This window comes from Paroedura picta, chromosome 15 (assembly GCF_049243985.1).
Source record: "Paroedura picta isolate Pp20150507F chromosome 15, Ppicta_v3.0, whole genome shotgun sequence".
NCBI lineage: Eukaryota > Metazoa > Chordata > Lepidosauria > Squamata > Gekkonidae > Paroedura > Paroedura picta.
The window spans coordinates 27,073,073-27,093,091 of NC_135383.1; the positions used below are offsets into that span (position 1 = coordinate 27,073,073).

General features: G+C 44.8%; 1 long non-coding RNA gene across 2 annotated transcripts in view; it reads left to right on the plus strand.

Annotated features, from left to right (window-relative positions):
* The window catches only part of LOC143824137 (uncharacterized), a 60,437-nt gene that overhangs the window by 22,130 nt on the left and 18,288 nt on the right, over window positions 1–20,019 (plus strand). For both annotated transcript variants that reach the window (XR_013226705.1, XR_013226704.1), the window contains exon 2: window positions 6,888–7,060. This is a non-coding gene — a long non-coding RNA (uncharacterized LOC143824137). The remainder of the gene's footprint in view (window positions 1–6,887; window positions 7,061–20,019) is intronic.

A 20,019-nucleotide genomic window follows, 5' to 3' on the forward strand; every position in this document is an offset into this window, starting at 1 on the left:
ACTTTATCTGACATTGGTACTGTGCAACGCCAGGTCCATTTTCTTCACAATTCCCCACAAAGAGCAAGCCCCCACGAAGACCAAGAAAAAAAGTCACAGGCCCCCACAGCTGAGAGTTCTAGGTCTGCTCCCAAGGGTACAAATAAATGAGTACTGGTAAATGGGGATTCTCTGCTGAGAGGCGTAGAGGCCGAAGGGTGTAGACCAGATTTGCTGTCTCGAGAGGTCTGCTTCCTACCTGGTACATGCATCAAGGATTATAACACGATGGCTGGACAGGCTCATCAAGCCCCCAGATCATTACCCCTTCCTTCTCATCCATGTAGGAACAAATACCGCATTTGCCGGCATATAAAACGACTGGGCGTATAAGACAATCCCCCAACATTTCCACTCAAAATATAGAGTTTGTTACATTACATTACATTACATTACTATGGGCCCCTATGGGCAGCTATGTCTATCCCAACTGAAGTGCACCCGGCATATAGGACGCCCTCCCCCACTTGGAGGCATGTTTTTCAGGGGGGGGAAGTAGTCTTTTACGCCAGCAAATACTGTATTACTGCACAGCACAGCATGGAACTTATTGGAAAAGATTTTGTGGATCTGGGGGAAAAGGTAAAGGACCTGGGAGCACAGGTGTGTTTTCATCAGTCCTTCCTGTAAGGGGCCGTGGCTTAGGAAGAGAGAGAAAAATCATGCAAGGAAATGACTATGTCACTGGTGTCTTCGGGAAAGGCTTGGATTTCTGGATCATGGTCTACAATGTCAATATGAGGGGTTACTACCACAAGACGGTGTGCACCTCACAAGGGATGGAAAAAGTATTTTTGGGAGAACCCTTGCACACCTGGTGAAGAGGGCTTTAAACAAATGGGGAACGAGACATAAATTCAGAACTTGGTGTGATGGCAAGAACTGAAGATGAGAAGATTGCAAATCTACAGGGAATGTTACATAAGCTCGAACTACTAGCTTACAAGGAAGTTCAAAAACCAACACCATGGATCCATCCACAAAGGATGGATTACGATGTCTCTACACCAATGCACAGAGTATGGGAAACAAGCAGGAAGGACTAGTAGTCCTAATGGAGGAAGGGGGCTATGACCTAATAGGAATCACAGAAACGTGGTGGGATAATACTCACAATTGGAATAATAGAATTGAGAGGTACAATCTATTCAAAAGGCACAGAAAATTAAAGAAGGAGGGGAGGAGTAGCAATATATGTAATTGCTGACTGGTCGATAATTATCCGGATCCTCCTTTTTCCCTTTCTTGAAGATGGGGACAACATTTGCCCGCCTCCAATCATCTGGCACCTCACCTGTTCTCCAAGAAGCGTCAAAAATAATGGACAGAGGTTCGGAGATGACATCTGCAAGTTCTTTTAGTACCTTTGGATGCAGTTCATCTGGCCCAGAAGACCATTTAAAGAAACTAGGGGCCGTTCCACATTCGTCCAAAATAGCACAATGGTTACTAATTGAAATCGCTACAGTTTTGCCATTATGCACAACATCGTTGACAATCTGCAACACTCCTGAAACCGATCTGCAAAAAGCGCTTCGTTGTAGCACTTTCAGGGAAATCCCAAAAAGTGGATTCACCCTCCAGAAAGCGCTACACTCCTGCAACCAATCTGCAACATTAGCGGGAAAGTTCTGTGTGTTACCATTGTTGCGGTTTCTTTAAAGTCCCTCCCCCTGGCTCTCTCCTCTGATCTTCCGGCGAAGCAATCGCCATTTTTTTTCTCTGAGCGAGCCTTCGTTTACCCAGGGAGGCTTCCCTGGCTGCAGTCCCTCTGTTTAAAGTCACCAAGCACAAGCATCGCAGAGGCCCGTTTGCTGGTTTATTTTCACTTTATTTTTCACACTGTTTTCAGCCAAAAATCGCGCCCGTGAGGGGGGGGGATTTTTTTTTCACTCAGGGGGAGTGTGGCAACGATGAAACGGCAGCTCAAACACCACCTGCTAGCTGGATGGGTCTCTCCGTTGCAACGAATCAATGCATATTCGTTGCAATGGGTGTGTGTGTGGTTTTTTTTAAAAACCTTCCTTAAAGGGAAAGGGGCTGTTTGGGAGCATGATAACAGCCGCCCATTGGCTGCTTGACAAGGCAGATATGCGTTACACAAATTCCACTATTTAAAATGGCGATTTTTCATTCAGCAAACAATTTGCTACATGGATCCCGGTGTGGAATGGCCCTAGGTGTTTGTGGACTGCTCCAACAGTGATCCTAGGCCACCATTCCTGTCCCCTGTGTTGTGTTACATTTTTGCCACATTGATCACTATTTCCCTCACAAGAGAAGACTGAGGAGAAATAGTTCAGCAGTTCAGCCCTCTCTTCATCATCTGTTATAATTTCACATTCTTGTCCTCGCAGTGGTCTTTTTTGTTATCATTTCTTGCTAGCCTAAGCTCATAGTGAGCTTTAGCTTTTCTAACACTCCCGTACAATTATTGGTTGTTTATTCTCATCCTTGGTAATAAGGCCTTCCTTTCATTTATCTAAATGACACTTTTTTATTCCTCAAATCTTTTGACAACTGCTTATAGAATCGTAGAATTATAGCGTTGGAAGGGGCCATACAGGCCATCTAGTCCAACCCCCTGCTCAACGCAGGATCAGCCCTAAGCATCCTAAAGCATCTAAGAAAAGTGTGTATCCAACCTTTGCTTGAAGACTGCCAGTGAGGGGGAGCTCACCGCCTCATTAGGCAGCCTATTCCACTGCTGAATTACTCTGACTGTCAAAAACTTTTTCCTGATATCTAGCGTATATCTTTGTACTTGTAGTTTAAACCCATTACTGCGTGTCCTCTCCTCTGCAGCCAACAGAAACAGCATCCTGCCCTCCTCCAAGTGACAAGCTTTCAAATACTTAAACAGGGCGATCAAGTCCCCTCTCAACCTCCTTTTCTCCAGGCTGAACATTCCCCTCAACCTATCTTCATAGGGCTTGGTCCCTTGGCCCCAGATCATCCTCGTCGCTCTCCTCTGTACCCTTTCAATTTGATCTACGTCCTTCTTGAAGTGAGGCCTCCAGAACTGCACATAGTACTTCAGATGTGGTCTGACCAGTGCCGTATACAATGGGACTATGACATCTTGTGATTTTGATGTGATGCCCCTGTTGATACAGCCCAAAATGGCATTCGCCTTTTTTTACCGCTGCATCACACTGCCTGCTCATGTTTAGTTTACAATCCACAAGTACCCCAAGGTCTCATTCACACATAGTGTTACCTAGAAGCGTATCCCCCATCCAGTAGGCATACTTTTCATTTTTCTGACCCAGATGCAGAATTTTACACTTTTCTTTATTAAATTGCATCTTCTTTTCATTTGCCCATTTTTCCATTGTGTTCAGATCTCATTGAACTCTGTCTCTATCTTCCGGAGTATTTGCCAGTCCTCCCAATTTGGTGTCATCTGCAAACTTGATGAGTAGTCCCTCTACCCCCTCATCTAGATCATTAATAAATATGTTAAAAAGTACCGGGCCGAGCACCGAGCCCTGAGGTACCCCGCTACTCACCTCCCTCCAGTCTGATGAAACACCATTCACAACAACTCTTTGAGTGCGGTTCTCTAACCAATACCCTATCGACCTAACTGTCTGAAAATCCAGATTGCAGTCCTTCAATTTATCCATCAGAACATCATGGGGAACCTTATCAAAAGCTTTACTAAAATCCAAGTTAACGACATCAACTGAATTTCCACGATTCAGCAAACCTGTTACTTGGTCAAAAAAGGAAACCAGGTTGGTCTGACAGGACCTGTTGGAGACAAATCCATGCTTGGATCACCAAATTGTCCTCCAGATGTTTGCAGATTGCTCCCTTTAATATCTGCTCCATTATCTTCCCCACAACAGAGGTCAGACTCACTGGTCTGTAGTTTCCTGGGTCTTCTTTCCTCCCTTTTTTGAAGATCTGAATAATTTGCTCTCTTCCAGTCCTCCAGGACATCTCCAGTCCTTATGGAGACAACTTGGCTTCCTTAGGCTCCTTCCATCTTTTCTTCTCAAGGGAATTGTTTGTGATTGAGCCTTCAGTATTTCACTTTTAAGACACTCCCAGCCCTCTTGGATTCCCATCTCTTTAAGTCTTTCTGACCACAGGGCTCTACGCAACATACCTTTAAGTCTGTTAAAATCAGCTTTCCTGAAGTCCAGTCTATATGTACGACTACATAAAGGTTTTCTCTTTCCCACTATTGAAAATTCCAAAATCACATGGTCACTGCTTCCAAGTATGCTTCCACCTCATTTACCAATTCTTCCCTATTGATGAGAATCAAGTCTAAAATAGCAAAGCCCCTGGTTCCCCTCTCTACTTTCTGGGAAATGAAGCTGTCAGCAAGACAAGTTAAGAATTTAACGGATTTTGCATTTTTAGCAGAGTTGGTCTTCCAACAGATATCTGGGTCATTGAAGTCACCCATGACCACTGTTTCCCCCTTTTTTGAAAACTGTGTAATTTGGTCTAACAGTATCTCATTCAAGTCCTCTGACTGGCTTGGTGGTCTATAGCAGACCCCCACAATACTACCACTCTCATTTCCTACTCCTTTTATATTTACCCAAATACACTCAACTGAACTTTCATGCTCGGGTACCTGTATTTCTTAACAAGTATAAAGAATCCTAACATATATTGCTACATCTCCCCCCTTCTTTTCTTGTTTGTCCCTTCTGAATAGATTGTACTCCTTGATTCTAGTATTCCAATTGTGAGTATTGTCCCACCAAGTCTCTGTGATTCCTATTAGGTCATACCCCCCCTCCTCTATTACGACTACTAGTTCCTCTTGCTTGTTTCCCATACTCATAGAATCATAGAGTTGGAAGGGGCCATACAGGCCATCTAGTCCAACCCCCTGCTCTACGCAGGATCAGCCCTAAGCATCCTAAAGCATCCAAGAAAAGTGTGTATCCAACCTTTGCTTGAAGACTGCCAGTGAGGGGGAGCTCACCACCTCCTTAGGCAGCCTATTCCACTGCTGAACTACTCTGACGGTGAATTTATTTTTCCTGACATCAAGGCTATATCGTTGTACTTGTAGTTTAAATCAATTACTGCGCGTCCTTTCCTCTGCAGCCAACGGAAACAGCATCCTGCCCTCCTCCGAGTGACAACCTTTCAAATACTCTATGCATTAGTGCAGAGACATCGTAATCCATCCTTTGTGTGCCTCATGGTTTTGGTTTTTGAACTTCCTTGTAAGCTAGTAGTTCCCTGCTTACTGTATATACTCGCATATAAGCCGACCCGCATATAAGCTGAGGAACCTAATTTTACCGCAAAATCTGGGCAAACCTTTTGACTTGCATATAAGCCGAGGGTGGAAAATGCAGCAGCTACTGGTAAATTTACAATAATTGAGGCACCAGTATGTTAAATGTTTTTGAATATTTATTTCAAAGAAAACAGTAAACTAGCCCTGTAAGTGCAAAAGAGGGCCAGCAAACCAGAGCAGAACAACAGTACCTGAAGTTGGCAACCTCCTACAACAAGTACGACAGCTACCAAACTGGGAGAATGGACTACTCTAACTACAACTGCAGTGCCCCCCCCCCAGAACACAACACTGAAAGAAAGAACTGTAAAACTCAACACTGAAAGAACTGTAAAAATCAACTTTTAAAAGAAACATAAACCCAAGAAGAAAAGGCAAACAATGCTGCCCCTCAGAAAAAAGAAGAAATAAACATTAGGAGAAACAGTAAATCCCAAAGCACCCCCAAAACCCACCTCACCCCACTCCACTCACAGAAACCAAAAGAATAGTTTGGAAGAAGTGAAGGCAAAAGGGGAAAAAAAGACCAGAGTCCCTCTGTCCTACAAGCAGCCATAGGAAGCTTTGGCTCGCAAGAGGTTTGCAAAGCGATGTAACGATTGGCTAGCTGGGAACAGGCTGTTAGTTCAATTACCGTATATACCCACGTATAAGCTGAGGAGGACTTTTTCAGTGTGAAAACTGTGCTGAAAAAATCGGCTTATGCACGAGTATATACAGTATGTAACATTCAAAATAAATTATGTTTAAACACCTGGAAGAAGTTCCTGAGCAGTTTCTCATTGGAACAGGCTTCCTCAGGAGGTGGTGGGTTCTCCATCTTTGGAAATGTTTAAACAGAGGCTAGATAGCCATCTGACAGAGAGGCTGATTCTGTGAAGGCTCAAGGGGGCAGCAGGTTAGCGTGGATGAGCGAGAGGGTTGTGAGTGTCCTGCATAGTGCAGGGGGTTGGACTAGATGACCCAGGAGGTCCCTTCCAACTCTATGATTCTGATACTATTTTATGATCTCTGAGGTGAGCTATAATTCCAGGGAATATCCCTATCTCCAGCTCAGTTTGCCTAAAGAGCAAGGGCTTCATCTGAGTGGAACAATAGTACATACATGTCTCAGATAAAAAGGCATTTATAGCAGTGTTCATTTTTTACAGCTCTAGTGTATATAATACTTTCTACTCTGGTCTTCCAGGGCCTGGGCCTCTTTAGGTAACTCTGATCCTACTATCAGTTTTTAGGCTTGTAACTGTTTTAATTGTCCTCATCATACTAGGGACTGTGGGAAGCGTTGTGATCTATTCCTTTGGATACTTGGCATAACATCTCCTAATATGCCTTTCAAGTTGCAGGTGTAGAACAAACCCTCAAGTGATCAAAGGTGTCCCTGTGCTTCCTTCACCTCCCACAGACTGTACTTTTCTTTGGCACAGGAAAATAGCAATATATGTGTATGTGGACTGGATGGGGTGGGCATAAAGGTAGAATGATTTGGCTGGTTCAGATCTTTTAAAAAGAGGTGCAGTCACTTTAGACATTCCCACATTGCTTTCACAATAACTTTTTGAATCTACAGGCAAGCTGTGAAAAGCAATTCCATTTGTTGGCAGCAAAGAGCCGTGGAGAATACTGACTGGCCAGTGACTGTGCCATCACCACCACTATATTTCCCCTTTCCTCCAGCCCTGCAACAGTTGTGCAAATTCGAAAAATAAATACTTGAGAATTTATTTTTAAATAAAATAAAAGGTAAATGTTAAAACGTATGGCTTTTCTTTGTGGCTTTTTGTGCATATGTAGTAACTTGTGAAACCAGGGCTGATTCTGCACTTCGTTGTTTTTTTTTCCGTTGTGGATCCTGCTGAATTCAGATAGATTTGAACTCGGGTTACTCTATCCCCCCACCCCAACTGAAACAGAAAGTGTTCTGCACTCAATTGGGGAAGCTGAGAATGGGGGGGAGGAGAGCCAAGCACAGCAGGAGCCTCTTTGGTGTAGCGGTTGGGAGTACAGACTTCTAATCTGGCATGCCGGGTTTTATTCTGCGCTCCCCCACATGCAGCCAGCTGGGTGACCTTGGGCTCACCACGGCACTGATAAAGCTGTTCTGACTGAGCAGTGATATCAGGACTCTTTCAGCCTCACCCACCTCACTGGGTGTCTGTTGTGGGGAGAGGAAGGGAAGGCGACTGTAAGCCGCTTTGAGACTCCTTCGGGTAGAGAAAAGTGGCATATAAGAACCAACTCTTCTTCTTCTTCTTCTTCTTCTTCTTCTTCTTCTTCTTCTTCTTCTTCTTCTTCTTTTCTTGAACGGGAGGGGGAGGATTGGAGACAGAAGAGGAGCGGGGAATAAATCCAAGAGGCAAATCTCTTTTGAGGGAAGTCAGGGCTTCTGGAGCACGGTCACTTTAGGACAAGCCTTGCAACCGGGAACCAGGAAGTCTTTGAACTGATGCCCTGGCCAATCAGGGAAGACTTCTTTGCTGTGAGGCATGGAGAAGGAAGTTAATTTGAAAAAAGCAAAAATCTGCACACTTCCTGATGCCAGGTTTTCAAATATTGAGGGTTATATCCACTTCTGGATATCGCAGGGGAAAGATAGGGTCACTCTGGATCAATCATGCAAGTTGTAGAGGGGAAATTTAAAGCGCCCCAAATCAAAATGGAAATCAAATTCAGTGAGGTTGGGAGGGATTCATTCGAACCGAGACTGGGTTAAAAGCCATGTGCAGACTACACCCAGGACCATATCACAAATGAAAAACCCTCCATAACCACATCTGTCTTCAGCTGAGTTCTAGTTCAGCATTCCATTTCTAAAAGCAGCCTTCCAGATTTTTCCAGAAAAGGTGAAAGGCAACAGTTTTCTCCTCCTAGAATAATAGAATCATAGAGCTAGAAGGAACCTCCAGGGTCTCTAGTCCAATCCCCTGCACAATACAGGAACTCACAACTACCTGCCTGCCCACAGTGATCTCAATTTCATGCCCAAGTGATTCCCCCACCAAAAATCTCCAGCCTGGCCTGGAGGAAATTCACTTCCCATCCAATAGTGGCGATCAGCAATTCCCTGGGCATGCAAGGAAGGGCCACAAGAGACAAACACTGGCACATTCTTTCCTGTCCGCTCACTCACCATCTCCCTAAGTCCATAAAATCAGCATTTCAGTCAGATGACTATCTAGCCCCTGCTTGAAAACTTCCAATGAAGGAGATCCTCCCAAGGAAGCCTGTTCCACTGAAGAACTGCTTCAACTGTTAGTGTAGAAAACTAGGTAGCAAAGAGTTAACTGAAGCCTGATTATGCGTGGAGAGAAACTCCACCGCTCAATTTATTCTTTTTCCTTGCTTTCATTTTCCTATGTTAGTTGGAGCTGGGTTGCAAATAAAGAAGTTGTATTCTGCAATTCCTGTGAGTACCTAGATTTATTGATTACAAAAGTCAGGAACTTCTTGTTCATCTCCTAGGTGAATGGTTCGAGCAGAGTCGCCTGAAACTCAACCCCTCCAAGACGGAGGTCCTGTGGCTGGGAGGCAGAGGGCAGGACCAGGCAGCGCGCTTACCCACCCTGGCAGGAGCGCAACCTACTATCGCGCCCCAGGCCAGGAATTTGGGAGTGACCATTGATACCTCCCTGACTATGGAGGCTCAGGTCAAGAGAGTAGCGGGTCAGGCGTTTTTCTATCTTCGCTAGGCCCGACTACTAATGCCCTACCTGTCCCCTGACCACTTGGCTACAGTGATCCATGCGACAGTCACCTCCAGAATAGATTTCTGTAACTCGCTCTATGCAGACCCGGGACAAGGGTAGGCCTACATAGAGCTGGTGCAAAATGCAGCTGCCTGGAACATCTTGGAGGGCTCATATCCAGCCGGTGCTGAGGCAGCTGCATTGGCTGCCAGTTGCTGCCCGGATCTGGTTCAAGATTTTGGTTTTAACCTTCAAGGCCATATGCGGGTTGGGACCCACATACCTGAGGGACCGCCTACCGCTCTATGCCCCCCGCAGGGCCTTGACTCTTCAGATGAGAACCTGATGGTCGTCCCCGGCCTGAAGGAAGCGCGCCTAGCCTCGACCAGGGCCAGGGCTTTTTCAGTCCTGGCCCCTACCTGGTGGAATGAGCTCCCGGGTGATCTGCGGGCCCTGCGGGATTTGTCAGCTTTCCACAGGGCCTGTAAAACGAAGCTCTTCCACTAGGTCTATGGTTGAGGCTGGGGTCAGCGAATCAGGGACATCGCTCCCCCCCTAGGAGTTGGAGTGTACGCTACTCCCGTATCCTTTCCTCTTCACGTCCTTGATAATTGGGGGAGGGATGGGATTTTTAGCCGTCATGTTAGTAGATTAATGTTTTAATGGGAACTTTAATGGGGTTAGTTGTTGTGACCCGCCTCGAGCCTGTTGGGAGAGGCAGGAAATAAATCTAATAATAATAATAATAATAATGATGATGATGATGATGATGATGATGATGGAGGCTCCAATTAGCTATCAAATGCTAGCTTCAGTAAGGTTGATGACAGGCCCACTAGGCCCTTGCCCCTTGTGGCTTCTTAAAACAGCTGACATGAGGATGGGGGTTCCCTTCCAGAAGATAATCAACCGTTCCCTTTCAATGGGAGAATTTCTGGAGGGACTGAAAGAGGCAGTGGTACACCCATTGCTGAACAAACCATCTCTGGATCCCTGGAACTGACCAACTACCAATGTATCTCGCATCTAGCATTTCTGGAGGAAGTAGTGGAAAGGGGTGCCATGGACCAAATAGCATTCCTGGATGACGCTTCAGTCCTAGATCCATCCCAGTTGAGGTTCTTTGCCTGGCCGTGAGGTGGAAATAGCACTGGTCGCTCTGACCTCCATTGCCAGCTGGACTGAGGAGGGTCAGTTCTGCTTGTGCTACTCAACCTTACAGCAACGTTTCACATAGTTAAGCATGAGCTCCTACCTTGGTGCCTCACTGACACTGGGATACGGGGGACAGACCTCCAGTGGCTCATCTCCTTCCTCAGGGGTTATGGACAGAGGGTAGCAATTCGAGAGAGATAATCAAGCCACTGCCAACTCATTTGTGAAGTTCTCCAGGGAGCGGTCCTCTCTCCAATCTTATTCAACATTTTTATGTACTCTTTTGCCCAGCTGGTGTAGACGTTCAGGCTTGGGTGTCATCAGTATGCAGAAGACACCCAGCTTTTCCTCCTGATGAATAGCCACCCAGATTCAGCCCCAGAATCTTTAGCCAGATGTCTGGAAGCAGTGACGGAATGGCTCAAGCAGAGTCATCTGAAGCTCAACCCTTCAGAGACGGAGGTCCTATGGATGGGCAGGATGGGTCCAAGCGAAGAAGCATGATTGCCCAACCTGGACAAAGTGCAGCTGTCAGTGGCTCACTCTGCCAGGAACCTGGGATGTTCCGCTATGGAGACACAGATCACAAGAGTAGCATGGCTGGAGATTCGACCTCAAGATGGCGCCATAAAGAAAGCTGGACTTCAGTTCAGCTCTTAAGCCATGCCGAGGGTCAGGGGCTTATGCACCTGGCTGACCTGAACAGATACGCAAATCTGCTCACCGGTCGCCCCAGGAACCGGGAACGGTGACCTGAGGGTCCTACAGATCCGTAGGGAGAAGCAAGACCTCCCTGGATTAATAGCGGCTTGAGCTCAAGGTCAAGATGGCGTCTTTGTCGCAAACAACTTTACAAGCTTGAAACGACCATCCGACCTCACATTCTTCCCAGACCATCATTTACCAGATCGATAGGAGCAGAAGTTGACAGAAGCTGGAACCTACAACAGTAAGAATTGAAAGCTTTCTGGCTTTTCTCTCTATCCTCTCACAAGCTCTTCCCTCCCCCCCCCCCTCAACCAATTTACAAGCGAATTCCTTCTTTCCCCGAGTGAGAGACTCCCAGCTAATTACACCCATTAACCAAACAAAGAGAGTGCTTTGAAGATTTATGGGTGAACGTTCAGTGGGAGAATTTGACTTGATACGGAGATCGACAAACTGATAATTTGGGATCGCTCGTGCTCCCGCGAGACCTCACGAGACTTTCTGTTTATAGTTTGTGACTGCCTAGAACTATGGAAGAATTAACAAAGGCACAGCTTTTCCATTTGTTATGCAAAGGAAACTCAGAGATACTGAAAGCAGTCAATAAGCTGGAAAAGGAAATTCGTGGGACTAAGGGGGAGTTTTTGGATGGAGCCCAAGATCCGGAGAGACCAGCTGATGACGCAGCTCAGCTAACAGTAAATCAAGTGAAACTTCAGGAGGGAGAGAGTGCCAGAGATGTAAAAACCCAAAGTATCTTTAAAGAACCCGGGAAAACAGATTCATGGAAGGAAAGTACCAAAAACCTGGAAGTCTATTCAGAGCAGGAAATTACTTGGATCAGCAAAATAAAAAGAGTCTATTCAAAAGCGACAGCAACTAGGAAGCTATCAGGAGATATTTCTGTGCGACCAGAGGAAGAGATCCAGATTGACAAAGGATTCAGAGCCCCCTCAAAGGCGATTACAAGCAAGAATCAAGCAAGAGATTTCTCTGGCCCTGACAGAAGGACAATCAGAAACACTCTACTATGGAAAAAAATACAATTTCATTTTCTGCGACCACCTGAAAGATGAGCTGAACAATGGAGTATTCTCCTGGCTTCTTGTGAGAAAAAAAAAAAAGCAGTAGCAATCTTTAGGACAGGTCTAATATATGAAGGGAACTGACTTTATATCACTTAAGACAGTAATAGAATATATCCTTATAATAGATTATACCTTCCTATGTATCAACTACTACTTTGTTAAGAAAGATGGTAATAACTCCTAGATCAGGATTAATATGCGATGGGAATTGAATATGTATGTTAATATGTATGCCAAAAGAGGATGACAAACCATATTTTATAGGCATTAACAAGACAACAGTAGTAATTCTTGGGTTAGGGCCAACTTATGAAGGAGATTGACCTAATATCATTTAAGATAATAACAGAATGTATTCCTATAACAGATCTCATATGTATTAACAATCACTTGGCTAAGAAATATGGTAAAAACTTCTAGACTAGGAATAATATGTGATGAGAACTAAATATCTATGTTAAAAGAGATGGCAAACCATATCAACTGGTCGTTTTCTCCTTACAACTTCTCTGTAAATGCTTTATATAATAATAAACAATAAAATTATTATTAAAAAAAAAAAAAAAACAAGAGTAGCATGGCTGGAGTTCTACCATCTGCACCAAGTTAAACTACTAGTGCCCTACATGGCTCCAGAACACCCAGGTCCATTCCGCACAAATGTAGCCAAAGTCTTACCTTTTGTAAACGCTATTAATTTAACGTTCCACATGACATCATAAACAAACCGCAAAACTCCCCCCAAACTCCAGCAACAATCGGAATTTTATAGCGCTTAGGGGGAAATCCAGAAAGTGGATTCCCCCTGAAAAAAACGCTACACTTCTGAGCACAAGCTGCAACACATCAGTGAAAGACATGTGCATTCTCAGAATAGCGGTAGAAGGAATGTCCCTCCCTAGCTCTCACCCCCGAGCTTCCGGAGACGCGATTGCCATTTTTTCCCCTTAAAACAGTGAAAGCAATGAATAAGCGAGGCTTCTTCGGCTGAAGTCCCTCCACAAGCAATTCAGAAGTGCTTAACAGTAAAACAAAGCTCCCTTCCGCAATTGTCTTTAAAGTTCCCGAGCACAAAACAGCCCCCTGTTCGATACTGATCATAATTTTGGCCAGTAATTGCACCATTGGGGGGGAAGGAATTTTTTTTTAACTTCATAGAATCATAGAATCATAGAGTTGGAAGGGGCCATACAGGCCATCTAGTCCAACCCCCTGCTCAACGCAGGATTAGCCCTAAGCATCCTAAAGCATCCAAGAAAAGTGTGTATCCAACCTTTGCTTGAAGACTTCCAGTGAGGGGGCGCTCACCACCTCCTTAGGCAGCCTATTCCACTGCTGAACTACTCTGACTGTGAAAAACTTTTTCCTGATATCTAGCCTATATCGTTGTACATGAAGTTTAAACCCATTACTGCGTGTCCTTTCCTCTGCAGCGAGCAGAAACAGCATCCTGCCCTCCTCCAAGTGACAACCTTTCAAATACTTAAAGAGGGCTATCATGTCCCCTCTCAACCTCCTTTTCTCCAGGCTGAACATTCCCAAGTCCCTCAACCTATCTTCATAGGGCTTGGTCCCTTGGCCCCAGATCATCTTCGTTGCTCTCCTCTGTACCCTTTCAATTTTATCGATGTCCTTCTTGAAGTGAGGCCTCCAGAACTGCACACAGTACTCCAGGTGTGGTCTGACCAGTGCCGTATACAATGGGACTATGACATCTTGTGATTTTGATGTGATGCCTCTGTTGATACAGCCCAAAATGGCATTTGCCTTTTTTACCGCTGCATCACACTGCCTGCTCATGTTTAGTTTACAATCCACAAGTACCCCAAGGTCTCGTTCACACATAGTGCTACCTAGAAGCGTATCCCCCATCCAGTAGGCATGCTTTTCATTTTTCTGACCCAGATGCAGAACTTTACACTTATCTTTATTAAATTGCATCTTGTTCTCATTTGCCCATTTTTCCATTGTGTTCAGATCTCGTTGAACTCTGTCTCTATCTTCCGGAGTATTTGCCAGTCCTCCCAATTTGGTGTCATCTGCAAACTTGATGAGTAGTCCCTCCACCCCCTCATCTAGATCATTAATAAATATGTTAAAAAGTACCGGGCCGAGCACCGAGCCCTGAGGTACCCCGCTACTCACCTCTCTCCAGTCTGATGAAACACCATTGACAACAACTCTTTGAGTGCGGTTCTCTAACCAATTCCCTATCCACCTAACTATCTGAAAATCCAGATTGCAGTCCTTCAACTTATCCATCAGAACATCATGAGGAACCTTGTCAAAAGCTTTACTAAAATCCAAGTAAATGACATCAACTGAATTTCCTCGATCCAGCAAACCTGTTACTTGGTCAAAAAAGGAAACTAGGTTGGTCTGGCAGGACCTGTTGGAGACAAATCCATGCTGACTTCCTTGGATCACCAAATTATCCACCAGATGTTTGCAGATCACTCCCTTTAATATCTGTTCCATTATCTTCCCCACAACGGAGGTCAGACTCACTGGTCTGTAGTTTCCCGGGTCATCCTTCCTCCCTTTTTTGAAGATCGGAATAACGTTTGCTCTTTTCCAGTCCTCCGGGACATCTCCAGTCCTTAAAGAGGTTCCGAAGATGATGGACAAGGGCTGTGCAAGTTCTCTGGAAAGTTCTTTGAGTACTCTCGGGTGCATTTCATCTGGACCAGGGGATTTGAACTCATCCAGTGCAGCTAAATGCCTCTCGACAACCTCTCTATCCATGTTAACCTGCCACCCAGACACTATCCTTTGGCTACAGCCATCTCTAGATGTGCCTAAACACTTTGACCTGTGGGAAAAAACAGATGTAAAATAGGCACTAAGCCTTTCTGCTTTCTCTGCATCTTTCGTTAGAGTTTGTCCATCCGCACCCAACAGCGGGCCTATTGCCTCCTTTACTTTACGTTTGCTCCTCACGTAACTGAAAAATCTTTTCTTGTTACAGTGGGCTTCCCTGGCCAATCTTAGCTCACTCTCAGATTTGGCCTTTCTGATGATTGATCTACAGTGCCTAGTAACCTGTAGGTACTCTTCTTTAGAGCTCTGTCCTTCCCTCCATTTCCTGAACATTTTCCTTTTCTTTCTTAGTTCCTCTTGAAGTTCTCTGTTCATCCAAATAGGCTTCTTAGAGCTCCTGCAGTGTTTTCGTATTTCTGGAATAGTCATTGATTGAGCATGCAATAGCTCTTGTTTGAGTAGCGCCCACCCTTCACATGCTCCCTTCCCTTCCAGCATTCTCGTCCATGGTATGACACTCATCATGTCTCTGAGTTTATTAAAGTTTGCCCTACGAAAATCCAACATCCGCGTCTGGCTACAAGCTTCCTTGGCTCCCCATCTCAAAAGGAATTCTATGAGGACATGGTCACTTCCCCCTAGGGTCCCCACCTCCTTCACCTCATCCACCAACTCTTGCCTGTTGGTCAGTATTAAGTCCAGTATGGCTGAACCTCTTGTGGGTTCATCTACCATTTGATAAATGAAATTGTCAGCCAGGCAGGTCAGAAACTTGCATGACTGAGGACGCTTCGCAGAGTTTGTTTCCCAGCACACATCTGGGAAATTGAAGTCACCCATGATGACAAGGTCCTGCCGTTTGGATATTTTCTCAAGCTGCTCACAAAGTGCAGCATCCACATCCTCTCGTTGGTCAGGCGGTCGGTAGCAGACACCAACCACCACACTGTTTGTTTTCCCCTTGCTTATTTTCACCCAGATGCTTTCCACTGTAGATATGCTCTCCTTCACTAGAATTTCCTGACAGGTAAGCCCTTTCTTCACATACTTTGCCACTCCTCCACCTCTTCGATCTATTCTGTTTTTTCTGAACAGTTCATATCCATCCACCATTACATTCCAGTCATGAGAATTATTCCACCAAGTTTCTGTGATGCCTACTAGATCATACCTTTCCATCAGCATGAGAAGTTCCAGCTCTTCCTTTTTATTGCCCATGCTTCGGGCGTTAGTATAAAGACATCTGAATCCTTTTACTTTTGGTTCCCTATGAGCTGGCCTTGCCGGTTGGGCTGCCTCCGATAATTTTCCTTCCATACACTCCCTATGTTGATCGTCTCCTTCCCCTAGTGGCTTTAGTTTAAACTTGAAGAGCATGTAAACGATTAAGCGCCAGCTCCTACGCCAGCAAAAAAGGTCTACTGGTGTTTTTGGGTTTTTAAAAAACAGTTTTTAAAGGGAAAGGAGCTTTTTGGGAGCATGAACAGAACAGTTCATTGGCTGTTCTGTTTGATTGACAGTCAGGGGTGGGAAGAAGGGCAGAAAAATATCACCGCCTTGATTGCGATTCCGGCGAGACCGGAAACCTGTGGGGAATGAATAAACCACTACTGAGACTTCAATATTCCGCTAGAATTGAAGGTGTGTGGAATGATGAAATTCCACTATTAAATATAGCATTTCTGCATACTGCAAACATTTAGCAACGTTGGTCATTGTGTAGAATGGCCCCCAGTTACAGTGATCTATGTGCTGGTCACCTCTAGACTGGATTTCTTCAGCCCTACCCTTATCCATGATCCAGAAATTACAGCTGGTAGAGAATGTAGTGGCCAGGATTCTCATGGGCATACCATGGAGGGCCCACATCAAGCCCATACTCCAGCTGCACTGGTTACTAGTTGCATCCCGGATCAAGCTTAAGGTCTTGGTAATCACCTTTAAGGCCATATGCAACCTGGACCCAGTCTGCCTGAGGGACCCCCTCTCTGCCTGCCCCTCAAAAAGCTCTACACTCAGCCAAAGCCAACTGGGCAGTGATCCCTGGCCCCAAGGAAGTATGGTTGGCCTCAACCAGGGCCAGATGGTTCTCTGTCCTGGCCCTCACCTGGTGGAATGAGCTCCCAGAGGAAATCTGGGCCCTATAGAAGTTAGTACAGTTCCACAGGGCCTGCAAAACAGAGCCACCAGGCATTTGGTTGAGGCCAATTGACTTGACAACAATTACTGGGCCCCAGAACCCCCTCCCCTCAGATATGCCCACCAAGTGCATGGTTGCAGTCAATATGTTAACAGTTCTATTATTAGTTATCAGTGATGTTATCATTATTTCTGTTATCACTGTTATTATTAATTGACAAAGTTATTAAACTTATATTGTATCTATCTTATGACTTTCACGATCTCTGTAAACTGCCCTGAGCTGCAAGGGGGAGGGTGGTATATAAACATAACAAACAAAATAAACAAACAAATAAATAAATAAATAAATAACTGTGAGGGGTATTCTTCATGAATCTGTGAAATACTTTCAAAAATCCACCTGAGCTAGAGGCCAATATGAGTACTATTTGTTAAGTCAGTGGTTCTCAACCTAGGGGTCCCGATATCATTTGGGGTTGCCTGGCCCTTTCTGTGGTGTCCCTAGGTTGTCTGCTACCACTGCAATGGGCAGGGGTGGCAGGCGGCTGTGGCCGCAAGCGGCGGTGACAAGCAGCAGTGGCAGCAGAGTCATTGCTATGGTCGCCTCCATGCTGCCCTGATGGTTGTGCGCCTGTGCACCTATGCAAATGCATGCACATTTACGCATGCACACACTGCTCACGTGTGCGTGCATGCTGCCCGTGCATGTACATATGCTGCCCACATGCGTGCACATGCCACCACCGCCAACCCCACTGCCACAGTTGGGGTTGCGGTCAGAGCTGTTGAGAACCTCAGCGTTAGGTGAAGAAGTTCTTTTTGTCTGTCTGTCTGTCTGTCTGTCTGTCTGTCTGTCTATCTGCAAGCTTCATCTGATTACCTGTGATTTCAGGTATTACAAGACAGGGGCTTGTTCTTGCTGAATGGGAGACAAAGGCTGATCAAGAACATCTGATGTTCTGCTGCCCCTCAAAACTGATGCCTTTCTTTCCTTTTTCTTCATCCAGCAGTTAAGCAACAAGCACTTTGAAATTCCCCTCCCCTCTCTTGGAAAGCAAAGAGTAGGAAAACCGGCTCCAAGAGCAACCTTCAACCTCCCTCACCTTATTAGAAGATGTCTGTGGGCAGGGATCTGGCAGCGCAGTCAAATAATCACTTGATATTGGGTTGTAGATTAGTAAATTTAAAGAGGACGCTGCAATTTAACAGGGAGAGATTATACTGAGTGTTGTTACCCTTTAAGCATAAAAGAATTTGAAAGTGTGAGGCAAAACAGACATGGCTTCACGAGTTGCAAGCCTCAGTAGAGATGGAGAAGATCTTTACAGAGCAATTCTCTGCAGAGTTACACCTTTCTAAGCTTTCAGAAGAAGAAGAAGAGTTGGTTCGTATATATCGCTTTTCTCTACCCGATGGAGGCTCAAAGCGGCTTACAGTCGCCTTCCCTTTCCTCTCCCCACAACAGACACCCTCTGAGGTGGGTGAGGCTGAGAGAGCCCTGATATCACTGCTCGGTCAGACCAGTTTTATCAGTGCCGTGGCAAGCCCAAGGCCACCCAACTGACTGCATGTGGGGGAACGCAGAATCGAACCTGGCATGCCAGATTAGAAGTCTGCACTCCTAACCACTACACCAAGCTGGCTCTCTAGGGCATAACTTCATAGATTCTGCCCTCCAAGGCTGCAGTTTTCTCCACAGGAACTGGTCTTTGTAGTCTGGAGGTTAGCTGTAATTGCAGGGAATTTCTAAGTTGGGAAATACCCGGAGACTTTCAGAGGGGAGTCAGGAGTGGAGGAATTTGGCAGTGGGGAAGAACTTCAGTGCTGTATGATGCTATGGAGTCCACCCTCCAAAGTAGCAATTTCCTCATGGGGTACTGATCCCCATGGTGTAGTGGTTAGTTTGGTGTTGCTATTCTGGCAGACCATGATAATTTCATATCATTCTGCCTCTTGATATCTGATTGGATACTACTCCAAAGATTCATAATTGCCAGTGAAAAGGTCTTTGTCTAGATATATACCCAGGTATTTTACCTGTTTAGGATTGACTTCACAGCCAGTGTTTTCTTTGATGTTTTGCACCTCTGAATCTGTGACTCCTTGGAGGATAATTTTTGTTTTTGCTTTGTTTATTTTGTATCCTGAGCAGAGTCCAAAGTTTCTTAATAGATCTAACAGTGATGGGATTGATGTTGCCAGGTTTTCCAAGTTCTTCGTCTTCAATTCTTATTCCAGTGATTTCCTTCATGGCTCAAATCTTACATGCCAGGATTTCTAGTACCAGATTAAATAACAGTGGAGATAATGTGCAGCCTTGCCTAGTACCTTTGTTTATGTTAATTGATTGTTCCATAAGCATTCCATTTACTAAAATCCTTGCTTCCTGTTTGGAATATATACGTCTAATCAAATAAAAAAAAATTCACCATAGTCTATCAATTTTAGAGTTTTAAATAAAAAGTCCCAAGAAACATTGTCAAAGGCTTTCTTTGCATCTAAGAATATAAAAGCCACTTTCAATTTTTTCTTCCATATGTAGTCTGCAGTGTTCAGGACAAATCTTATATTATTCCTCATTAACCTTTTTGGCATAAAACGTGTTTGATGTACTGTGTCCCCTACACATCTTTTCAATCTCTCTACGGCTAAAATGAATTTTAATACTGAAAAATGTAAAGTTCTGCATTTCGGTAGGAAAAATCAAATTCATCACTATAGGATGGGCGAGACTTGTCTTGACAGTAGGATCTGGGAGTCTTAGTAGAGCATACACTGAACATTAGTCAGCAGTGTGACTTGGTAGCTAAAAAGGCAAATGGGATTTTGGGCTATATTAAAAGAAGTATAGTATCCAGATCACGCAAGGTGGTATTACTGCTTTACTCCGCTCTGGTTAGACCTCACGGAGTCCTGTGTTCAGTTTTGGACAAAACAACTGGAGATAGGTGTAGAGAAACTGGAGTATGCCCGGAGGAGGGCTACAAAGATGATGAGGGGTTTGGAGATCAAACTTGATCTGACCCTATTGATGACCCATCCAACCCCATTGAAGGAGATTGGAAAGGAAAGTGGAAAAAGAAAAAATCAATCTTACCCAAGACCAAAAGAATGGAGGGAGGAAGGGAGAAAAATAAATCAATCTGCACAACAACAACAGAGA